General features: G+C 46.0%; 1 long non-coding RNA gene across 1 annotated transcript; it reads left to right on the forward strand.

Moving 5' to 3' along the window:
* The first annotated feature begins 354 nt into the window (after positions 1-354).
* LOC135109411 (uncharacterized) lies at positions 355-10,065 on the forward strand. Its single transcript, XR_010272698.1, has 2 exons — positions 355-491; positions 9,639-10,065. It is a non-coding gene; the product is annotated as an uncharacterized LOC135109411 (long non-coding RNA).
* The last annotated feature ends 632 nt before the right edge of the window (positions 10,066-10,697 follow it).

The following is a 10,697-nucleotide window of genomic DNA, read 5'->3' on the forward strand; positions in this document are numbered from 1 at the left end:
ACACACACACACACTAACGCACTCGCACATTCACAAACTCTTTCACGCGCACGAGCGCGCGCGCGCGCGCACACACACACACTAACGCACTCGCACATTCACAAACTCTTTCACGCGCACGAGCGCGCACACACACACACACACACACACACACACACACTCCGTGTACTCTTATACTCGTATGTATAGTGTCTTTATAAATATATATATATATATATATATATATATATATATATATATATATATATATATATATATATATATATATATATATATATATATATGTATATAAACACACACACACACACACACACACACACACACACACAGATGGTGATGTGGGGAGGACTGCGTGGCGGGAGCAGGATGGCAGGATGGCAGGACTCCCGTTGGGCAGCACAGCAAGCCTGAGGGCGGAGCATCGGGGATCTGCTCAGCTGCGGGTCTTCAAGTGCAGTTCAAAACTCAGCGTGATCAGCACCACTAACTAGGTGAGTGAGTGATCGTTATATTGAGGGTTAGTAATAAGCAGTTCGGAATGTAATTTGGTTCCCTTGCTTGGCGCAGTCAACAACGTATTGCAGACTCGAGGCCTGTGTCTGCCGCCCGCACTCCCCCATCCGCCGCTCCTTCCACCCTCTTTCGACCCTCCTGCATTATGCTCCGTCCCAGACACCTGGACGTCTTGCCGCCTCCACCAGCACCTAGGGGGCTCACCTCCCCCCTGCTGCTGGAATTACCGGCAGGGATATTGCTCCGTTAGCTGGTGTGGGTGAGGCGGGCCAGGCGGCCTAGCGGGTTATGAGGTAGAGGATGAGGATCAGAAGTAATCCCGTCCTTGGGTGAGCGAGAGTCATTGCAATAATACCCGAGTGTTGCTCCCCGGCCCTCCGTCCCCTCAGCATTCTGTACTTCAAAGCGCTGTTACTTGCTTGCTATGCTTTTCTCAGAATACTTCGTCCTCTTCTGTTAACTTTCGTTCCGGATGGACATTTCGGCAGTGGAGAATTAAGACATAGATTTGAGTTATCGGGTAATTCAACGCCCTGCCTTGGTCTGCCTGTGCTGCCCTATAACTTCCACGCGAGCAATAATCTGGGCGCAGCATTTTACGAAGGCTCCAGGCGCGGATATTACAGCATTTCCAAGTCCACCCGCGTAACAAGGTAGTTTCAGCCTCTCTTCTACATTTTCAGCAGTGGTTATTATTACACGACTCCGGCAGAAGTGACGACATTACGCGCAGGAGCCGGCAAGACTTTGAGCCGTCCCTCCGAGGCGCCGAAGCCCCGCCAAGTATCCTCTATGAACAATTATTTACTGTGATTGAGCGAAATTATGTAGCTTCTCCCTTGCTGGACATTTGTATTACAGGGAACGACCGAACTCCCTTTACGCTTTGCTCCGTTTCAGTTTGGTTCAGGCGGCCTCGGGGCGGGAGTGCATCCTGCTGACGAGGAGGGACTAGGGAACACAACTACTTTACAAGTCGTGCATCATTACCAATACAGCATGAGTGCTATAGTGGTCCCGTCGCCCCAGCCCGCCGCGTGGACTGTCCCTCACCAGCGAAAGGTTGAATGATAAAGACGTAAAAAACTCGTGCACTGTGGTCAGGGACGGGTCCAGCCTGACTCGCCGGGTTGCTAGATGCTAAATGACTTCAATAAGTTCTATCCATCCTCTCCTGGCTAGATCTGAAACCCCTGAATTCGCTCCAGCGCATCTCACGCAAAATAAAAATTCCTCTTTCCAAAATTCGCCCTTAGGCTAAGGAAAATTCTAGGCATCCAAACCCCGCCTTAGAAACCTTCGCATAATTCCCGCCGCAGCACGGGCCGCTGCTAGGCGCTCTTATCGTAACTATAACTCCAACGCCATTGTAGTTTCTAAATTCGATTTGACTTGAATTATCAAAGGCATGCCATTCTGACCCCAGGAGATGCTCGCCCAGACAGTATATTTCTTCAGGGGGAAATTACACTATAGATTAAACTAACATCAGAGCACACAGACCCAGGAGGCGAGCAGGCAAGCGAGCAGGAAGGCAGGCAGCGGGGAAGGTGCATAGATAGAGATGAAAAATAGTATCTATATTTGTATACATCTATTCATCTGAGGAAATCAAAAGAAGCAAGGATGTAAGCTGATATCGCAGTGCGCATCCGTGGCCTCTAAAACATTTTCTCTCATAGGCAAGACCTGAACGTTGAACACCAGATGTACGTCCATCGATTATCTCCAGGAAGTGCCTTTTAATTGATTCTGGGATAAAGAACAAGACCCATCATTTATTGCCGCTCCTCTCCACGCCCTCGCGCTCTCCCGAGAACCCTCTCAGTATTATTCTGTGGTGTCCTATCTCGCTTCTCCTTTTCCCTTTCTGTCTCACATATCCTGGCCTAAGAGGAGTCTCTCTCTCTCTCTCTCTCTCTCTCTCTCTCTCTCTCTCTCTCTCTCTCTCTCTCTCTCTCTCTCTCTCTGTGCTTCTTCCCGTGCTCCTCTTTTCTTTCTCTCAACCACTCTAACGCTCTTCAGCCTCGTCAATCTCTCTTCAGAGGCTGAATGTGTACCAAAGCACCAACACAACACCAAAACTGTGAAGTAAACAATAGCACTACAACAAAATAGTATAAACGCCTCGTCAACACCACCACCACCACCACGCCTTCCAGCATTAAAACCACGACTTAAGATGAGGTGCAATTTTCGTGTGAGAGGCAAAGCAAGTCGTATAAATATCTTAAGACTGAATGCGGTGTTCCCGAAATTGAATAAACATTGCTATTCATGAACTGCTTAGCGACTGTGACCAAAATGATACCGAGGGAAAAAATAGGCTTGGAAACTTGATCAAGACATCCAATCACGCGATAGGTAGGGGCGGAGCTACGGACGCGCCACACCTGCATGCCACACACCTTCACCTACACCTTTCCTGCCCCGGCTAGCACCCTCTCCCTACTCCAAACACTTCAAAACCACACATCTACACCCTTCATGAGCTATTCTGTATACTCCGGGATACACCAAAAGGAGGTATTAGGCAGTGAATCGATAAATAGGGATATACACTAACTGGTAACTGTTCAACCAATCAGGAGCGAGCAGTAGGCCTAGTGACAAGGCGGAAGCGGTGTACACAAAAACATTACAGTATGTTGAGGCATTCTGTCAACCTAACAGTACTTGTATCTGTGTAAGAAATTTATTGAGCAGTATCCATTATGGGCTGTTCATCTGCATAGCGTCTCCCTGCCAAGCTGCTGGTCCTGGGAAGGCAAACACGAGCAGCGAGAGAAAGCGGCCGCACACGGGGGGACTCGTGCAACTTGTCAGCGTGCACCAAACTCCGAAGCCAAAGAGGAGGAAGAAAAAAAAATGGTTCATCGCAATACAGTAGTAACATTAAAGGCTGACTTAATATAATTGGCGCTCCTTATCAGAAGACTTGGCGATTACCCAGTAGAGTAAGAAGAGAAATTAACACTGCAGCAGAGTAATTAGCAGCTGGCAGCGGAAGCAACCAGCAAAACACAGAGGTCGCCGCTGATTATAACCCAACGTCTCTCTCTCTATCTCGCTCTCTCTATGATTTTGATACAGCTGAGTTGCATATGACCTCCGCCGTGACGTCACATTAGACACGGCTATGATTGGTCAGATTTTCGCTCAAGGGTGGAAGGCGACAGGTGCGGAGGTGCGGAGGCGGCGGTGGCAGCGACGACCCCCACCCGGCGGCCCGACGTGGCTCGCCTGGCCGCTGTCTTGCGCCGCCTCTCCCGCCCGCTCCGCTAGTCTCTCTATTCATAGCGAGTTTTCTTCCCTGATAATTCCCATCCTATTTTTCCCGGGTGTGTTATGGTTCAACAATGTATTCATGCACTCATGATTTTATCCCCTGACCTGTGCGTGTGTCTGACTGTGAGCGTTTGTGTTTGTTTGGGGGTGTGGGTAGATAAGTGGGTGGGTATGTTTATGGTATCTTTGTGCATGTGTGTGTGTGTGTGTGTGTGTGTGTGTGTGTGTGTGTGTGTGTGTGTGTGTGTGTGTGTGTGTGTGTGTGTGTGTGTGTGTGTGTGTGTGTGTGTGTGTGTGTGTGTGTGTGTGTGTGTTCAAACTGAGTGCCCAACTGCCTATCACATAAGACCACAGGGAAGACAGAACACCCAACCAGCCAGCACGAGGCGTCCCCAGTACACACACGTGATGGACACCTGCACAGCCCTGCCTTCATAAACTAAACAAATCGCATTGACATGGAAATAAATTATGTACGAACATGCATCTTTCATCCACTTTCGGAGCGGCTGTATAAGATAGCTGGCCGAACACACCTTTCACTTTGCATACACTCCACCAGCGAGGCGAGTGTATGTGTTTTAGGTCACTTTGTCCATCCTGGTCGAGCGGCGGTCCTACCCAAACACAACTTCCCTTTAAAGTCACGGCCAACGAGTGGCTCTCTTTAAAAAAATCAAAACAACTGGTTCAGCTCAGCACAGCCACGCCTGCACCCCCGCGCCATTCACAGCCAACACCACCCACAACAACACCCCCAATAACACCACAGATACAAACCCTGCATACACTAAATGTCCTATACACAAAAACTGATAGAAAATACCTTAAAGTTCATGACACGTTTCACAACAGCACGGCGTGACATAGCGGTGAAAAATACGAGTGAAATATAAGCAGGTACGGGTTGAGCAGACTGTGGCACCTGCTGTAACTCCTGCTGGTGCTGCTGGTGCCTGCGTCCTGCCCGGGGTTCGTGTCCCGGTGCACGGAGGATACCACAAACCGCAAAAATATGAAACTTGCCTGGTGCGCTCTTTTTTAAAAACGAACGCGCCTTCCCCTTTAATGCCGTACTGTAATGACCCCCCAGCGCCCCCCACCTCCAGCCAGTACCCCCCTTCCCTCCCTCAGCCACCCCCACAACAGCTGACTGGCCCAAAGAAACAAAAATAAATATCTACTTCACAAGTGAGCTTTAAAAATCTCTCTCTCTCTCTCTCTCTCTCTCTCTCTCTCTCTCTCTCTCTCTCTCTCTCTCTCTCTCTCTCTCTCTCTCGCGTGAAGGATGGCGGACATTCAGACACAAAAACTATGTAAACAAAATCACGTCATTTCGTTCATTTTTCGCCCATTCATACCGACATTTCACGCCGTTCAGTGTGTGTGTGTGTGTGTGTGTGTGTGTGTGTGTGTGTGTGTGTGTGTGTGTGTGTGTGTGTGTGTGTGTGTGTGTGTGTGTGTGTGTGTGTGTGTTACTAGCCATGTGCGAGTATACGGTAGTGTTTTCTTTTTCTTTTTTTTTCATTATTATCATTCCACAATATTTTTATTTTTCTTTTCTCACTTGCTCAACACTCGCGTCGTTTTGTCCTCGTGTTACTCTTTCCTCGTCGCGTATTACATCTATAACTGTTACTATTGGCTATCTAGAGAACGTTTCCTTTATAGACAGGCAGTACAGCAAGTTCAAGCAATCAACAGGTAATTCATCCAAGGAACTCCACCTGATGAATAAAAGAAAACCGCAAAGGAAGTTTAAATCAACAAAGTATTTACCGATTTTTATTCAGTAATCTATTTATTATTATTATTATTATTATTATTATTATTATTATTATTATTATCATTATTATTATTATTACTATTATTCACTAAATTATTTCTTTCATCTGTATATAATCATTCACTTATTTATTTTTTTTTCTTATGCCTATTTATTTTATTTCTACGTATATTCATCTTAATCATATTCAACATTTACACAATTGTCATTCATTGGTCAACTCTCTCTTAAATTCATGGAACATTTCGACACGGATTTTATTCATTTATTTTCTAGCTGCAGTAATATTGTTTGTTTATGTTCAACCTCCGACTGTGCAAATAGGTGGTGGTGGTGGTGGTGGTGGTGGTGGTGGTGGTGGTGGTGGTGGTGGTGGTGGTGGTGGTGGTGGTGGTGGTGGTGGTGGTGGATGAGAGGGAGGAGAAGGAGGACAAGGAAGATAAGAACGAAAACCAGGGCAGAGGAGGAAAAGGGAGAACGAGTAGAAGAACGAGAAGAACGATAAAGGAAAAGAGAAGGAAAGAGAATAACAAAGAATAAGGAGAACTAAAAGGGGGAAAGATGACGAGGAAATAAAGGAGGACGAGGAGGAGAAAGACGAAGAGCACGAAGAGGAGGAGGAAGAGGAGAAGTATTTCATCTCAATCTCATTCAGGGAGCGAGTGAAGCTGTTCTCAATACGCCCCTCTTGCCACTTCAATCCTGTCTTTCTTATTACATCCATATCCGACGTGGGTGTCTGTCTGTCTGTCTGTCTGTCTGTCTGTCTGTCTGTCTGTCTTGTTTCTTATTCCATTCCACGTGAACACTGATTGCTCCTATTTTTTAAGCTCCATTTCATCTCCTTTTCTTGAACAGATACGACAGAAATAGAATGTTGCTGTTTTTTTTTTCTTTTCTTTTACTTCACTTTCATCTCCTTTTCTTGAACCGATACAAGAAAAGAAATAAAAGAAATCTCAAACAGCGTAGGAATCTTCTGTCGCTCTTGAATTACTAACATCGAGACGGGGTAAAAAATGTACTTATACCTATCCTCTCTCTCTCTCTCTCTCTCTCTCTCTCTCTCTCTCTCTCTCTCTCTCTCTCTCTCTCTCTCTCTCTCCTCCTTCCCCCCACACTAATGAATATCCTAGCTCACCTGTATGTATGGCGGCTACCCACCTCACCTCACCTGTCCAAGTTCATCTATACTTATATTCAAGAGAGAGAGAGAGAGAGAGAGAGAGAGAGAGAGAGAGAGAGAGAGAGAGAGAGAGAGAGAGAGAGAGAGAGAGAGAGAGAGAGAGAGAGAGAGAGAGAGAGAGAGAGAGAGAGAGAGGAACCCAAGGGAAGTCTTTTCAATAATGCGACTGCGGTTCGGTAAAAAGAAGGAAAAAAAAAAAAGAAAAGAAAAAAGGCAAATGTCAGAGGAACCTTTATTTTATATTAATCAGATGTCAGAACTTGATTTCACGTGATGGATTAAAATAGAGAAATACATCTATCGTTTAAAGACTGAAATTTCTCCATCGACGGTGCTATGTGAATCAAGGGTAAGAAGAAGAAGAAGAAGAAGAAGAAGAAGAAGAAGAAGAAGAAGAAGAAGAAGAAGAAGAAGAAGAAGAAGAAGAAGAAGAAGAAGAAGAAGAAGAAGAAGAAGAAGAAGAAGAAGAAGAAGAAGAAGAAGAAGAAGAAGAAGAGGAGGAGGAGGTGTGTCTTAAGAATGGAAGGAAGTGGTGCAAGAAAAAAGGATGTTAGCTAAGGCTTTGCAGAAGAGGAAGAGGAGGAGAAGAAGAAGGAGGAGGACAAAAAAGGAGGTGATATGATTCAAGAAGAGGAGAAAGAGAGAAAAAAACAACAGGTAATAAAAACGGAGAGGATGTCAAAAAATGAGAAGAACAAGGAAGAGAAAGAGGAAGAGGCGGAAGAATACATGTAACTCAGAGACTTGCAGAAGGGGAAGAAGAGGAGAAGAAAGAAGAGGAGACATCACTCAGGAAAAAGGAGTCGGAGGTGGTAGTGAAAAACAAAACATAACTGAGGAAGGAAAAAAAAAGGGTGGGGGGAGGAGTAAGATGAGGTGGAAGAGGAAGGAAATATGACTCAAAAAGAAGAAGAGGGGGAAGGGGAAGAGAAGGAAAAGGTGAAAGAAAAGGAGAGGGGATGTGACCACTCCTTTTAAACAGGCAAAGGTTCAGGCAGTGGGAGGCAGAGAGGGCCGTTGGGGAAGGAAGCAGCCGAGTGAGCTAACCTGACAACACCTGAGTAGAGACCCGGTTCCCGCGGTACTACAGAAAAGCACACACCACGACACACACACACACACACACACACACACACACACACACACACACACACACACACACACACAGACTCTCTCCGGTACACTGTTTAGAATATAATCACTATTTTCAAGGTGTTTCAGTCTATATATACGTTTCACAAGGAGGCAAATTCAACACATCCATGAGAAAAACAACAATACAAATATATAAGAAACAAAACACTCAGACTCACAAAATTACTTTAGAAAATCAATAAAAAAAAACTACAAGAAAAAAAAATCACAACAAAGAATATAATTTAAATCTGTTCTCAGGATAAAAATTCTCGTAAAAATATCATCACCACCACCACCACCACCACCAATCCCTCAACCCTCGCAGCGCCTTACAGCTGAGCGGCGGGGCGACAAGGCAGGAAGGACAGGATGCAGAGCTGGCCAGGGAGGAGAGGTGAGAGGAGAGAGGAGAGAGGAAAACGCGGCATAAAAGTATATAAAGAGTTAAGTATTTGCGTGCCTGCAGCTTTCCTCTGGTCTCGAAAGATGTGCCTTTTTCCCTCCGACTCGAGACCCTGGGAGGAGGAGTAGGAGGAGGAGGAGGAGGAGGAGGAGGAGAAAGGGGTGTGTATTAGGGTGTTCCAGGGGCCAGGGTGAGGTGGGATGAGGGGGGGGGGTGAGGTTCCTCGCTGCAAAAGGCTTTGTCATTACTGAGAACGAGACGGAAATTCGTAAGTGAAAATAAAGGTTCAAATTACAGAAAGGAGAAAAAATATGGTCAGTTCCTACACTCCCCTCCTTCCTTCCTTCCTTCCTTCCTTCCCTCCCTCCCTCTTGCTCTTCCCTTTCTCCCTCCCCTCCTGCCTGTCTCTCCCTATCCCTCCCTCCCTCCCTCCCTTCTCTCTCACTCTCCGGCCTTCCTTTCCTCTTTCTACCGGTCTCCTCCTCCTCCTCCTCCTCCTCCTCCTCCTCCTGCTGCTTGCACTAACACCTGCATCCCTTCCCCCCACCTTTCTTTTTCCTCCGTCCCTCCCTCCGTCCCTCCCTCCCTTCCCTTGGCCGGCCCTCCCTCGGTACCTTCCCTCCCCTTGCCGACGTCAATCTGGCTGCATCACCAAACTGCATTGCCTGATCCCCGCCCGGCTGCTCCTACGCGCGTCACTTGCCAGGGAATGTAAAGTTCGGCTACTCAGCAAGAGGTTCCTTAATACTACGTAGTCTTCGCTTTCCAATTTTATTTTAGGAGTGAGTCTCTGATTTTTAAATGTTGGTGGTAAGATTTTGACTTGTTTATGTTGAGGATGTAAAATCACTGGGTACTGTAATCACTGTTCTGTTCTGTAATTATGTGTATTTGTAAGGTGCTTTATGAATGTATATGTATGGTGAGGCATTTAATCAAAGCTTGGTGTACAGCTGGCATGTTCCTCTCCTCCTCTTCCTCTTCCTGAGATTGTGTATACTTATCAGGTGTTTTATGAGTGTTTATGTGTACCGAAGTGTTTAATCATGGCTGGACATATAGCTAACATGTTCTTCTCTTCCTCTTCCTATGTTTATATATATACTTGTAAGGTATTTTGTGTTTGTATACGTGTACTAAAATGTTCAGTCGAGATATAGATATAGATATTTAGATATAGAGATAACATGTTATTTCTTCCTCTTGCACCTTCTCCTCCGCACACACACACACACACACACACACACACACACACACACACACACACACACACATACACACAATCAAACGGGCGGAATGGTGGAGCATAATGCTTGTATTTGCAGACCAATTTATGAGACGTTCACCCCAACGGCTTCGGCAGTGGCAGGGAAGCAGCGGAGGACAAAAAAACTAATCTATCTGTCCCTCGCCGCCGTCCCTCCCTCCCTGCAAGGCGCCAGCTTATTTATCCGGCCAGTGCAGCAACCCAGTCCTCGATGATTAAACCTCCTCCTCCTCCTCCTCCTCCTCCTCCTCCTCCTCCTCCTCCTCCTCCTCCTCCTCCTGCTGTTCTTCCTGCCCCTCCTACTGCAGGTACTCGTGTGTGTGTGTGTGTGTGTGTGTGTGTGTGTGTGTGTGTGTGTGTGTGTGTGTGTGTGTGTGTGTGTGTGTGTGTGTGTGTGTGTGTATGTGTGTGTGTGTGTGTGTGTGTGTGTGTGTGTGTGTGTGTGTGTGTGTGTGTGTGTGTGTGTGTGTGTGTGATCAATAAAATCTATCTATCTATCTATCTATCTATCTATCTATCTATCTATTAGTGTGTGTGACTATGTATGATAAGTATTTCCAAGTGTTCACCTCTAACACACACACACACACACACACACACACATTGTACCTGTCTACCTCTTCTACCATCTTTTTTTCTCTTCTACACATACACACAAGCATACTATTCCATTTTCTCAAAGTCACTTTTTTTTCACTATTTACTCTTACCATCACCTGCTTTACCAATTCATTATTATTATTATTATTATTATTATTATTATTATTATTATTATTATTATTATTATTATTATTATTACTATCACCATTGTTCTCACTATCATTGTTATTATTGTTCGCGGCCTCTTGCTGACCGGAAACCACACTAAAGCCAGGAACACTGTAATGGAGAAGATGAAAGTGGGTTGCACGAGGAGGAGGAGGAGGAGGAGGAGGAGGAGGAGGAGGAGGAGGAGGAGGAGGAGGAGGAGGAGGAGGAGGAATAAACTCCAGCCACCACCACCACCACCACCACCACACAATAGGTCACGTTTACTTAATGCAGCACGCACCATCACCACCACCACCACCACCATCACCACAACACCAATACAGAAGCACCAGGGAGGTCAACTTGA

Source organism: Scylla paramamosain, chromosome 18 (assembly GCF_035594125.1).
Source record: "Scylla paramamosain isolate STU-SP2022 chromosome 18, ASM3559412v1, whole genome shotgun sequence".
Classification (NCBI taxonomy): Eukaryota; Metazoa; Arthropoda; class Malacostraca; order Decapoda; family Portunidae; genus Scylla; species Scylla paramamosain.